Here is a 15552-nt window from a genome sequence, read left to right on the forward strand (position 1 = left end):
CGTAGCCCCCGCAATTAGCAACAATTATTCAATTTAATCTCTATGGGGTAATTTTCCCCTCACAAGATTAGACAAGAGACTAAACTCGTCTCAAAGTCCACTTTCCGATTACCACGTCGCGTTGAATTCTCGATTCGACGCCGAAAAATCCGAAACTATCCAAATATTGTACAAAATAATTAATATATGCTAAATGATTCGAAATCTATCTATTAAATAAATTACCTTATCCAAAATGATAAAATTTCTAAAATTCACCCCGGGCCCACGTGCTCGGATTCTGGAAATTTTTGGATGAAAACGTTACCCATAATCTCAAGAACTTAAATATATAATTTCTACCCACTTCCATAACTATTTTCGTGGTCAAAATCTCATTTTTATAAAAATCTAGATTTTTCACCTAAACCCTTGATTTCTAAGATTTATTAGTTATAATCTACCCATAATCTATGTATTTAACTCAAAGGGTGTAGAATTAACTTACCTCCAAGTTAATAGTTTAAAACTCCTCACAAAGAGCTCTGAAATCGCCCAACAATGAATGAAAAATAGAAAGAAATAGACTGAGTTTTCGACCGTTTTAAGGTTCTGCCCAGATAGGTTTTTCGCACCTACGAAAATTCCTCGCAGGTGCGCATTTTCCTTCTTTTCCTGGTTCCGCACCTGCGGAAGAAATGCTCGCTTCTGTGCAAGCGCAAGTGCGCCTATCCCTTTGCACCTATGCATTTTTCCGCTTCTGCGCACAAGGCCATCGCACCTGCGCGTTCGCAGGTGCGCCGAATGCTTTGCATCTGCGATGGCTGGGCAGGCTTCTCTCGTTTGCACCTGCGATTGATGGCTCGCACATGCGGCTGTCCAAGTGCAGGTGTGATTATGACAGTAGCTGGGAGCTTCAGTCCTTGCTCAATTTCCCAAAATTGGTCCGAGCCTCGTTCGGTTAACACTCGAGACCCCCGGGGTCCCACCCGAACATACCAACAGGTTTGAAATCATAAAACGGACTCGCTCGAACTCTCGGAACGCATAAAACAACATCAAATCTAAGAATCATACCCTAAACCAAATTGATTCAAACTTAAGAATTTCAAGTTCTTCAATTTACTACCAATACGCTGAAATATACTTAATCTACTCGGAATGACACGAAAATTTGCGTGCAAGTCTTAAATCACTATACGGAACTATTCCCAAACTCGAAATTCCAAACGGACTTCAATTACTCAAAATCATACTCCAAACCAAATTTAAAGAATTTTAAACCTTCAAATAGTCGGTTTTTACTATGAAGCGACAAAACGCTCCCGGGTTATCCAAAACCCAATTCGGACATACGCCCAAGTCCAAAATTATCACGAACCTATTGGAACCGTCAAATCTCGATTCCGGGGTCGTTTTTTCAAAATGTTGACCGAAGTCAAACTTGTCCACTTAAAGCTAACTTAAGGAACCAAGTGTTCCGATTTTAACTCACACACTTCCAAATCCCGAACCAACCATCCCCGCAAGTCATAAATCATTAAAAATACATACGGAAAGTTTTATTTAGGGGAACAGAGTTCTAACAGTCAAAACGACCGGTTGGGTCGTTACGTTCTCTCCCACTTAAATATACGTTCGTCCTCGAATGTGCTAAGGATTGTTCCGGAGTTGTCCAAAATCACAGTTTAACACTTCGAGCACCTACCCGTGCTACCACACCCAATTGAGCACATTAGTTCTAGCCAATCTGAAGATTCTCCCCTTTATTTAGGCGATTAAGCCTTAGAGCCCAATTCTAACATCCAGAATTCTCCACCATGCCTGTTTCCAATCTACGAACACTGTATCAATCACTACCGATGCACCAATACAGGGTTGCATACCTTTGTTGAATTTAGACCATGCACCGCACCATTCGCATGATCATAATATCATTCTCTGATAACAATAGCCGACATTCCACGAATCTGATGTTCACAACACACCTCATGATACATATAATTCCTGTTCTAACTCTTGAACTGCTTCCACGATGGAAGAAATGTGTATAAATTCATAACCAACTGCTGAGCCAACAAATTGTTGAGTTTTCTCCTTCTAACAAGAACCATTGCCTCATTATGGACCAAATAATGGTATTTGCTTTTTATTATACTTCATATAATCCGATCGTACTGATCTCGGATCCAATAACCTCGTCTCACTTAGTATAAGCTGCTCAGGCAATAAGCCACCTCAGACATGACAAAAAGTCTCATATGACGCCACAATGATCTAATAAGCTACAAACTCGATTGCGATACATAAGAAAAACGAACTCTAGAAAGGATTACTCAACCCACGTGACTAATTAGACAACTGAAAAGGTGTCATGAACCTTCCTCAGAAAACGGGAAACAAAACACACAAAATAGAATATAGGTGACTGTACTCGACATCACACTGTTGCGGCGTGCAACCCGATCCACACATGATACCCGTGGCGGTGTGCCACCCGATCCGCACAAAATGAATCTATAAGAAAATACTTACCGAGCTAGAATGCTCATTACTTACAAAATATCCGAATATCGGACACAAGCATGCTCAGTGCATAATATCATCCCTGGAAGGACCGACAACGCCATACGCTACAAAACTTAACCAGAACTAAGGTGCGATATATGATCTGAATCTCGAGAGCCATCCTACTCACACAACACTATCGCTACGCGGAACCTCAACATATAAGAATTTTATCAAGCCATTTCGCAACTCACACGGCACAATATAGTATTACATGAAATAACCGATGACGAAACGACATCCAACGTCTGAATACTCCTCCATAGGGAGCGGTTATGCTGAAATGAACACATCCGGCCTGATATAGAGCCCATATTCATATTCAAATCCATCCACAGACCTCAAGACAATTCTGATCGCATCGTAATAGGCTAATAACCTTTCAAGTATCCATAATAACCCTTTTCCCATAACATACAAGAATAGCCATCATAACCGGAACAATACTTCTACAGTCGACAATCAAATGAACCAAGCGCTCTCCAGGCATAAATTCTCGAATCAACGATATTACCACAATCTTTATACTTGGTTTAAATCTTCACTCAATCAAGTGACTACATGTCACTCTTACACAATCTTTCCGTGAGACACGCTCTCATGACCTTCCGCACCAGGTAACAAGTCTACACATCCATGCTACCGGTTACATTAATGTTGTAAAGCATATCAAGAATCCACAAATCAATACACAAGGTTTCTTACACCTCACATCTACCTTAGATGAGGCCAAAAACAATACCATATTACTTTAAACATCTAAATCCCTATCCTGCTCATCCAAGCTCATAACATCCTTGTCAAACCAAAATCTTAAAGGGTAAACACTTCATCATATAGAAACCTTCTTCTTAACTCATTTCAAGAGAACCATTGTAACACGTGATTGAATTCCCATGTCCGTAGAAAATACCGGCCTCAGGTAGTGGTCTAAACCACCATAACTCTTCTGGGATCCCTCTACACATAACATGTCATAATACTTGAATTCCTCCAAATAAAATCAATTACGGCGGCCGTCAAGCCTCGCACGTAATGCCACAAATCACATGCATAATTCAATGCACTAAAGGAACTGATCATTGCCACCATCGTGCCGATTCAACCATTGTTAGCCGATCTGTCTTTTCTTAATTTACTCTCAACTTGCCTTAGAAATAATAATAGCTCCATTCATTACATCACGAACTCAAATCCGCACTCATACCAAGTGACTTTATTTCACGAGACCACGCTATTTTAAAACCCACTAATTATCTCATATCCCTTCTTGTGCACACTTTTTACATCTTCAACTGGTACACCTATTCTGATACTTCTTTTATGAATCCGAAGTTATTTTTTTCCGTTTCTCTAATGCCACACCACAACCTGAAGATAACACAGAGTACTCCAAGCCTCGTTTCATAATCTGCTGCAAAAGCTCGATACTCAACCATACTACAGACTCGAGATCCTTAGACACCACATTTTAAATTTTTGAATCCTCTAGGACCATTATTGAGAGTCACTTGCTCTGACTTGTTCCCAAACATGATCAATTCCAAGGCCCTGCTCGCACATGGACACTTTATCAAGGAAACATCCAACTATTTCACTTTCCTGTGCATTACATCTACACGAAGCATAAACTCTGAGTCTTCCAAAAACCTGAATATGAATTAATAAGGCCAAATATGGCTTACATTCCCCAAATACTTTGCTCAAATTACCACTGATGTTTTCTTTCCTTAGTTGCAATGACCCACCAATACACCGATAACCAGAAACCACACAAGTTGACACTATGCAATCCAATCATAGAAAGTGGGGCTCTCCCACTTAGCTTGAAGCTACAAATTACAAAATTCTGGAATCCACCGGGATTCTTTCTTCATCATCGACATGATCCTGCACATGCAACTTGCCAAATTTCTCAAAATTCTTTTTTTAACCTTTAATAAACACTCCGAACCCCTAGCCACATTTACATATTAAATACTTACCAGGTAGCCAGTAAAATTCTTCCCAGAAGCTTCGTTAATACCACGACCGCTAACCTGCTCACAGGAGATAACCCAGTCGTGGAAATTACATGCCGACATATTCCAACGCCGCTGCACTGGGTGTAAATACCACGAAATCAGTAGATCATCCTGAGTCCAAGCTCATTTACTAGCTGCATCAGTCTGTTCACTCCTCATGGACATCAGCTAAAGGTGCGACAATACATTCCGATCCAAAGTCATGTTGTATCCTTCTTCATATCAAGCAACTATCTCCTGTCACACCAAATCTTCCTTAATATAGCAGCCAATATTCCAAATTAAGCCTGTAGACCTAGTCACTATCCACCATGAATCCCAAATCACTTCAAACTTTCCTCAAGCCGTGTAGTTATCCTACCACGTAACCCATATGCTACTTTGCCACTCTCTCACTTTGGTCAAACCCTCTCCTTTAAGCAACTACTCGACTTCTGTTTTCTTACGCTAGGCCTTCTAGGAACTTAACCACCACAAGACACCTTCCACACGTCCTTCCTCATCCTTCGCTGCCCAGTTGTTGCCTTAACTCAAAATCCATCTCTGTAGCACTTGAACCAATAGCTCGTTACCAGCTTTAAACCTTTCTGCGATCATCCTTCTCGAGACATCAATACTAGAAATGCTGCTTCGGTCCTGAATCACTGCACACCGCGATCTCTAACGACTGCTTCCCCTATACCAATTCCTAACACCCCATCGTGAAGGCGAGTTGAAGAAAACCATAACACTGGCAACCCTTAACACATTTTACAATGCGATGACACCACATCAAAATTGAGAATTCTACCACACTAAAAAATATCAAGCTTCGTTACTCCATCAACCCCAAACCTGAGCATTTATATTCTGATTGCCTTTTCTCCGCTAGAATTAAAACATAGAACCTCTAAATCATGTACTGAGAAAAACCTTCTTTCAAGGCGTTTACTGCCCTGACACATAGATAGGCATTCTACCATTACATAAACACTATGCGATAACATGTCACGAACCAAAAACCTAATCTGTCGTGATGGCGCCTACCGTGGAACTAGCCAAGATGACTCATTTCCAAACAAACTGATATTTTCCTTTCAAAGATAATTTCAATACTATTTAACATAAAACCTTCATTTAAGGAGTTCAAAACAAAGAAAAAAAAAGAAGTGCAGAAAAAAAAAGCCCGACATCGGGGTGTCACTAGTCATGAGCATCTACTATAAACTGTCTAACAATATCAAGGCTAACTCAGCCTGGAAAGTAACTAAATACAACTAGAGGAAGATGAGAGGGAGAAGAGTAGGGGCTGCGATCGCCAAACATCTACCTTGCTATCTCCAAGGAAATCTGCAACCAGAACACTCAATAACCGCTACTGTGTCCAGCTACACCTGAATCTGCACACAAGGTGCAAGGAGTAATGTGAATACGCCAACTCAGTAAGTAACAACAATAAATAAATACTGAGCAGTAGTGACGAGCAATAAAGCATATAACGTCCATATCGTGAAATCTCAGTAAAGTACAACATGCTTTAAAAATCAGTGTTTGAATCAAATCATCTCGTTTAAACCCGATTCCAGTAAAAATCATTTAAAGATATGTTTCCAACAATTTTTCAAACAAAGGCTCAATGCAAAGGTGAGCAAAAAGGATGAAATACAGCCCCTCAGGCAAACCTCACAGTCACTCGTGCCACTCGGGCATACATCACAATCACTCTTTCCACTAGGGCATACCTCACAATCACTAATGCCTCCCAGTCACTCAGCACTCGGAACTCGGCACTCGCACTCAATAGGTACCTGCACTCACTGGGGGTGTGTACAGACTCCGGAGGGGCTCCTTCAGCCCAAGCGCTATAATCTGCACGGACAACTCACGTGCTGTACAGACAACTCACGTGCCATAATAATAAAGTATGCTGTAGGCGGGCAGCCCCGATCCACACTCATCCTCACAAATTAGGCCCTCGGCCTCACTCATTCATAAACCTCTCAAGCCACTCGGGCATTTCAGTAAAACAGGGCATTCGGCCCAAAACATTTATATGCATCAAAATAGAGTCATAAAACTGAGTTATGCGGTAAACAAGTATAAACATGATTGAGTATAGATTTTCAATCAAAAACAATGAGAGGATGGTAAGAAACAGCCCCTAAGGGTCCAAACAGCATTGGCGCAAGGCCCAAACATGGCATTCAATCCAATTTACTAAAATTCTTTCTAAAACATATAAGTATCATATGATTTCAACAAAGTATGCAACTTTACAGTTGCTACGGGACGGACCAAGTCACAAATCCCTAACAGTGCACGCCCACACGCCCTTCACCTAGCATGTGCGTCACTAAAAATAGTAGAATGATGCAAAATCTGGGGTTTCATACCCTCGGGACTAGATTTACAATCGTTACTTACCTCAAGCCGTGTAATTCTTATTCTGCAATGTCCTTTCCCCGTGAATTGGTCTCCAAGTGGCTCGAATCTGGTCATAAATAATTCGTTTCAGTCAATAAAATTCATTGGAATTAATCCTATAAGAAAATAATGATTTTCCATAAAAATCCAAAAATTAGCTCAAAAATGGCCTGTGGGGCCCATGCCTCGGAACTCGACAAAAGTTAAAAAATCCGAAAGCCCATTCGACCACGAGTCAAACCATACCAATTTTACCAAAATCAGACCCCAACTCGGCCCTCAAATCTTCAATTTAAACCAAGAGGGTTTTCAAATTTTCCCAACTCAATTCATCAATTAAATGATAAAAACAACCATGGATTCGGGTAATTTAACCAATATTGAGTTAAGAACACTTACCCCGTTGTTTCCTCTGAAAATCACCCAAAATCGCCTCAAATCCGAGCTCCAAATCGTCAAAAACAATTCACTACCAAGACTTTTCTTCTTTGCGAATGCGGTCAGTGCCTCGCGTTCGCGAAGCACAAAATAACTCCCGTCCAAAATCCTCTTTTGCGAATGCGACATCACCCTCGCGTTTGCGAAGCACAAAATGCCTTAGCCTCAATGCCTTCTACGCGAACGCGATGTTTCGTTCCCTCTCACTTCGCAAACGTGACACCCCCCTATACGAACGCGTAGACCAATTGCCTGGTGTTTTCGGCTGCTTCCTCTCTTCTTCGCGAATGCGTAACACCTCTCGCCTTCGCAATTCACACCTAGTCCACCCTTCGTGAACACGTGCTTCTCTTCGCGAACGCGAAGAGAAAATATTTCCAGCCTCTCAGTTCCTCTTCGCGAACGCGAGGCTCCATTCGCGAACGCGATGAAGGAAACCAGATGGTGTATCAGAAAATTCCAGCAGAGTTCCAAGTCCAAAATCCAAACCGTTAACCATCTGAAACTCACCCGAGCCCCTCGGGACCTCAACCAAATATACCAACAAGTCCTAAAACATCATACGGACTTAGTCGAACCCTCAAATCACCTCAATCAATGCTAAAACCATGAATTAAACCCCAATTCAAGCCTAATGAACTTTGAAATTTCTAATTTCTAACAACTCCGGAACCTATCAAATCACGTCCGATTGATCTCGAATTTTTCACACAAGTCATAAATGACATAACAGAGGTATTCCAATTTTCAAAATCGAATTCCGACCCCGATATCAAAAAGTCAGCCCCCCGGTCAAACTTCTCAAAAATTAAACTTTCGGCATTTCAAGCCTAGTTCCTCTACGGACCTCTAAATAATATTCCGGACATGCTCCTAAGCCCAAAATCACCATACGGAGTTATTGGAATTATCAGAATTTGAATCTGAGATCGTTTACACATAGGTCCATATCCGGTCCACTTTTGTAACTCAATTTTTCAATTATGAGACTAAGTGTCTCATTTCACTCCGCGTTCCTCCCGGACCCGAACTAACTAACCCGATACAACATAATATAGCTGAATAACACACCAAGAAGTAGAAATAGGGAAAATGAGGTTATAACTCTTGAAACGACCGGCTGGGTCGTTACATCCTCCCCCTCTTAAACATCTGTTCGTCCTTGAACGGTCTAGAAACATACCTTGAGTCTCGAATAGGCGTGGATATCTGATCCGCATCTCCTGCTCGGTCTCCCAGGTGGCCTCCTCCACAGGCTGACCTCTCTATTGCACCTTCACTGAAGCTATATCCTTTGACCTCAACCTTCGAACCTACCGATCCAAAATAGCCACCGGCTCCACATCATAAGTCATATCACCCTCCAACTGAACCGTGCTGAAATCCAAAACATGGGACGGATCTCCCATATAATTCCAGAGCATGGAAACATGAAATACTGGATGCACACTCGACAAGCTGGGTGGCAAGGCAAGCTTATAAGACACCTCCCCAATCCTCTGAAGTACCTCAAAAGGCCCAATGAACCGGGGGCTCAACTTGCCCCTCTTCCCAAACCTCATAACACCCTTCATGGGTGATACCTTCAGCAAAATCTTCTCCCCAACCATAAAAGACACATCACGGACCTTCCTATCCGCGTAGCTCTTCTGCCTAGACTGTGCCGTGCGAAGCCGCTCCTGAATCAATTTCACCTTATCAAATGCATCCTAGACCAAGTATGTACCTAAGAGCCTAGCCTCACCCGACTCAAACCATCCAACCGGAGATCTACACCTCCTCCCACATAAAGCCTCGTACGGAGCCATCTGAATACTCGACTAATAACTGTTGTTATATGCAAACTCTGCGAGTTGCAGAAACTATTCCCATGAACCCCCAAAGTCAATGACACAAGCACGCAACATGTTCTCCAATATCTAAATAGTGCGCTCGGACTGCCCGTCCGTCTGAGGGTGAAAAGCTGTGCTCAACTCAACCTGAGTACCCAACTCTCGCTGCACGGCCCTCCAAAACTGGGATGTGAACTGAGTACCCCTATCTGAAATGATGGAAACTGGGACACCATGTAGGCGAATGATCTCTCGGATGTAAATCTCAGCCAACAGCTCTAAAGAGTAAGTAGTACCAACTAGAATGAAGTGCGCGGACTTGGTCAGCCGATCCACAATAACCCAAATAGCATCGAACTTCCTTAAAGTTCGTGGGAGCCCAACTACAAAGTCCATGGTGATCCGCTCCCACTTACTCTCTGGGATCTCTAATCTCTGAAGCAAGCCACCCGGTCTCTGATGCTCATACTTAACCTGCTGATAGTTGAGGCACCGAGCCATAAACCTAACTATATCCTTCTTCATCCATCTCCACCAATAGTGTTGCCTCAAATCCTGGTACATCTTCGCGACACCCGGATGGATGGAATACCGCGAGTTGTCGGCCTCCCCAAGAATCAACTCTCGAAGCCCATCTACATTAGGCACACATATCCGGCCCTGCATTCTCAGCACGCCGTCATCACCAATAGTCATATCCCTAGCATCACCTCTCTGAACCCTGTCCTGAAGAACGAGTAAGTGGGGGTCATCATACTGACGCTCCCTAAAATGGTCATAAAGAGAAGACCTGGAGACCATACAAGCCAATACCCGACTAGGCTCCGAAATATCCAATCTAACAAGTTGGCCCGCTAAGGCCTGAACATCCAATGCCAAAGGTCTCTCTGCTGCTGGAAGATATGCTAAACTCCCCAAACTCTCTACCCGGCAACTCAAAGCATTGGCCACCACATTGGCCTTCCCTGGATGGTACAAAATAGTGATATCATAGTCCTTATGAAGCTCCAACCATCTCCGCTGATGCAAATTAAGATCCTTCTGCTTTAACAGATACTGCAGACTCTGGTGATCAATATAGATCTCACAATGAACTCCATATAAATAATGACGCCAAATCTTCAAGGTGTGAACAATGGCTGCTAACTCAAGATCATGGACAGGATAGTTCTTCTCATGGGTCTTCAACTGGCGCGAGGCATAGGCAATCACCCTACCCTCCTGCATCAAAACACAACCAATGCCTATCCTCGAGGCATCACAATACACGGTGTAAGAACCTGAAGCTGATGGCAGAACTAACACTGGAGCTGTGGTCAAAGCAGTCTTGAGCTTCTGAAAGCTCTCCTCACACTCATCCGACCACCTGAATGGAGCACCATTCTGGGTCAATTTGGTCAAGGGTGATGCAATAGATGAAAATCCCTCCATAAAGCGATGGTAGTAACCCGCCAAACCAAGAAAGCTCCTAATCTCCGTGGCTGATGACGGTCTGGGCCAACTCTGCACTGCCTCTATCTTCTTCGGATCCACCTAAATGCCCTCACTGGACACCACGTGCCCCAAGAATGCTACTGAACTGAGCCAAACCTCACATTTGGAGAACTTTGCATGAAGCTTCTCCTCCCTCAATCTCTGCAATACAACCCTCAAATGCTGAGCATACTCCTCCTGGCTACGAGAGTACACCAGGATGTCGTCAATGAATACCATGACGAATGAGTCCAAATAGGGCTGGAATACACTGTTCATCAAATACATAAACGCTGCTGGGGCATTGGTCAGCCCAAAAGACATCACCAAGAACTCATAATGGCAATAGCATGTCCTAAAAGCTATCTTGAGAATATCCGAATCCCGAATCTTCAGCTGGTGAAAATCAGACCTCAAATCAATCTTGGAGAACACCCTCGCTCCCTGAAGCTGGTCGAATAAATCATCAATACAAGGCAAAGGATACTTGTTCTTGACTGTGACCTTGTTCAACTGCTTGTAATCAATACACATTCTCATAGAACCATCCTTCTTTTTCACAAATAGAACCGGTGCACCCCAATGTGACACACTAGGCCGAATAAACCCCTTATCAAGGAGTTCCTGAAGTTGTTCTTTCAATTCCTTCAACTCCGCCGGTGCCATATGATATGGTGGAATAGAAATGTGCTGAGTGCCCGGCACCAAATCAATACCAAAGTCAATATCCCTGTCAGGTGGCATGCCCGGCAGGTCTGTAGGAAACACATCTGGAAAATCACGTACTACCGGAACAGAATCGATGACAGGAGTCTCTGCACTAACATCCCTCACAAAAGCCAAATAAGATAGGCAACCCTTCTCAACCATGCACTGAGCCTTCAAATATGAAATCACCCTACTTGGTACATAATCTACAGAACCGCTCCACTCAACCCTCAGAATTCCCGGCATAGTCAATGTCACCGTCTTAGCGTGACAATCTAGAATATCATGACATGGAGATAACCAATCCATACCCAATGTCACATCAAAGTTGACCATACTGAGCAGCAAAAGGTCCACTTGGGTCTCCAGACCCCCAATAGTCACCACACATGACCGAGATACGCAGTCCACGGTAATAGTATCGCCCATAGGAGTAGATACATGAACAAAAAAAACTAGAGACTCACGGGGCATATCCAGAAAATGGGCAAAATACGAGGAAAAATATGAATACGTGGAACCAGGGTCAAATAATACTGAGGCATATTGGTGACAACATGAGACAATACCTGTAATCACAACATATGAATCAATAGCGACTGGTATGGCAGGGAGCGCATAGAAACGGGCTTGACCAACCCCTGATCTGCCTCCCCTTCTAGGGCGACCCCTAGCTGACTGACCTCCACCCCGAGCTAACTGGGCGGGTGGTGAGGTAACTGGTGCTGTAGTCGGAGGCTTACTCCTCTACTAAGATATACCTCCATGACGACGAGGACACTGCCTCCACATATGCCCAAGCTCCCCACACTCAAAACAACTCACTGGTGCTGGCGGCGGACCCCTAGCACCGGGATAACTGGTAGAAGAACCTGGCATGGAAAATACCTAAACAGGTGAAGCATGGGACGGACTCTGAGCTGGAAGGGCACTAAGTGATGAGTGGCCCTGATGAGAACTGTGAGAAACATGGCCAGATGATGCACCACGGTGAAATGGCCGAGGTGACTGAGCCTATCTGAAATGACGACCTCTACCGTGCTGGAACTGACCCCCCAAAAGGAACACCGCTAAATCCACCCTGACCACGAGGCCTCTTGGCCTCCCTCTCAACCCTCTCCTGACCGCGAACCATCTCAATCTGCCAAGCAATTTTGACAACCTCATCAAAGGTAGCACCCGAAACCTGCTCCCTGGTCATGAGCAACTGTGGCTTATAAGTGAGGCCATCAATAAATCTCATGATCCTCTCTCTATCTGTGGGAACCAACCAGATAGCATGACGGGCCAACTCGGATAACTACATCTCATACTGTATCACAGAAATATCACCCTGGCGGAGCCGCTCAAATTGTTTACGCAGCTCCTCTCTGCGGGATCAAAGCACGAACTTCTCCAAAAAGACCACGGAGAACTGCTGCCAAGTAAGGGGTGCTACGCCAATAGGCCTATGCGTCTCATAAGTCTCCCACCATCTGAGTGCAACCCCAGAAAACTGAAAGGTAGTGAATCTGACACCTGTCCAAAAAGTCTGAGCATCCTCTCTCTCTGTGCCACTGAAAGGTGGTGGCTGGATTCTCCCAAACCTCTCCAACCTACGCTGATCATCCTCAGGCATAGCAGGAACCACATAATTCTGAGCAACAGCAACCGGCTGGGCTGGTGGTTCCTCCGATATCTGAAGTCCCTGAATAACCTGCTCGGGTGTGCGAGCGACGGGAGTCTGAGTGCCTCCCCTGGCCTGAAAAGTGGTTGTGGCCGTCGAAATAGAGACTGCCTGAGCAAGGCCGGTACACGCTATCAGAATCTGAGCTAGGGCCTCCTGAAGGACTGGAATCACAATAGGCACAGGTGGTGCCTGAGCTGGTGCATCAACAACTGGAACCTGGTCCTAATCTGAGACAACCGGTGGATCTACAGGTATTGCCCCAGCTGCTGTACGGGCTGCACCTCTGCCCCTACCACAGCCCCTACCACGGCCTCTGCCTCTCGCGGCCCTGGCTGGTGGTACTGGTAGCTGGCCTTCCTGACCGGTAGCACGAGTCCTAACCATATGTGAGAGAATGAAACAACAGATGTTTAGTTACTAGAATCAACAGATTCGCATGACAAGAATTCAAGAATGTGGAGTTTTCTAAAGGTTCTGCAGTCTCTCGAAGATAAGTACAAACGTCTCCGTACCGATCCGCAAGACTCTACTAAACCCGCTCATGACTCGTGAGACCTATGTAACCTAGGCTCTGATACCAAACTTTCACGACCCAAAAACCTAATCTGTCATGATGGCGCCTATCGTGGAACTAGGCAAGCACTCATTTCCAAACAAACCGATATTTTCCTTTCAAAGATAATTTCAATACTATTTAACATAAAACTTCATTTAAGGAGTTCAAATCAAAGAAAAAAAATAAGTGAGGAAAAGAAAAGTCCGACATTGGGGTGTCACTAGTCATGAGCATCTACTACAAACTGTCTAATAATATTAAGGCTAACACAGCCTGGAAAGTAATTAAATACAACTAGAGGAAGATAAGATGGAGAAGAGCAGGGGCTGCGATCGCCAAACAACTACCTTGCTATCTCTAAGAAAATCTGCAACCAAAACACTCAATAACCGCTACCGTGTCTAGCTACACCTGAATCTGCACACAAGGAGCAAGGAGTAACGTGAGTACGCCAACTCAATTAGTAACAACAATAAATAAAGACTGAGCAGTAGTGACGAGCAATAAAGCACATAACGTCCATATCGTGAAATCTCAATAAAGTACAACATGCTTTAAAAATCAGTGTTTGAATCAAATCATCTCGTTTAAACCCGATTCCAGTAAAAATCAGTTAAAGATATTTTACCAAAAGTTTTTCAAAAAAAGGCTCAATGTAAAGGTGAGCAAAAATGATAAAATCATAAACAACCCCTCAGGCAAAATATCACTCATATACAGCCCTTCGGGCAAACCTCAAAGTCACTCGTGCCACTCGGGCATACCTCACAATCACTCTTGTCACTCGGGCATACCTCACAATCACTCATGTCTCCCAGTCACTCAGCACTCGGTACTCGCACTCAGTAGGTACCTGTGCTCACTGGGGTGTGTACAAACTCCGAAGGGGCTCCTTCAGCCCAAGCGCTATAATCTGCACGGACAACTCACGTGCTGCACGGACAACTCATGTTCCATAATAATAAAGTATGCTGCAGGCGGGAAACCTCGATCCACACTCATCCTCACAAATCAGGCCCTCGGCCTCACTCAGTCATAAACCTCTCAAGCCACTCGGGCATTTCAGTAAAACAGGGCATTCAGACCAAAACATTTATATGCATCAAAATAGAGTCATAAAACTGAGTTATGCGGTAAACAAGTATAAACATGACTGTGTATAGATTTTCAATCGAAAACAATGAGAGGATGGTAAGAAACAACCCCTAAGGGTCCAAACAGCATTGGCGCAAGGCCCAAACAGTGCATTCAGCCCAATTTATAGAAATTCTTTCAAAAACATATAAGTATCATATGGTTTCAACAAAGTATGAAACTTTACAGTTGCTACGGGACGGACCAAGTCACAAATCCCTAACAGTGCATGCCCACACGCCCGTCACCTAGAATGTGCGTCACTAAAAATAGTAGAATGATACAAAATCTGGGGTTTCATACCCTCAGGACTAGATTTACAATCGTTACTTACCTCAAGCCATGAAATTCTTATTCTGCAATGTCCTTTCCTCGTGAATTGGTCTCCAAACGCCTCGAATCTAGTCATAAATAATTCGTTTCAGTCAATAAAATTCATTGGAATTAATCCCATAAGAAAATAATAATTTTCCATAAAAATCCAAAAATTAGCTCAAAAATCGCCCGTGGGGCCCATGCCTCAGAACTCGACAAAAGTTACAAAATCCGAAAGCCCATTCAACCACGAGTGTAACCATACCAATTTTACCAAAAATCGGACCCCAACTCGACCCTCAAATATTCAATTTAAAACAAGAGGGTTTTCAAATTTTCCCAACTCAATTCACCAATTAAATGATAAAACCAACCATGGATTCGAGTAATTTAACCAATATTGAGTTAAGAACACTTACCCCATTGTTTCCTCTGAAAATCACTCAAAATCAC

This window comes from Nicotiana tabacum, chromosome 24, assembly GCF_000715075.1.
Source record: "Nicotiana tabacum cultivar K326 chromosome 24, ASM71507v2, whole genome shotgun sequence".
NCBI lineage: Eukaryota > Viridiplantae > Streptophyta > Magnoliopsida > Solanales > Solanaceae > Nicotiana > Nicotiana tabacum.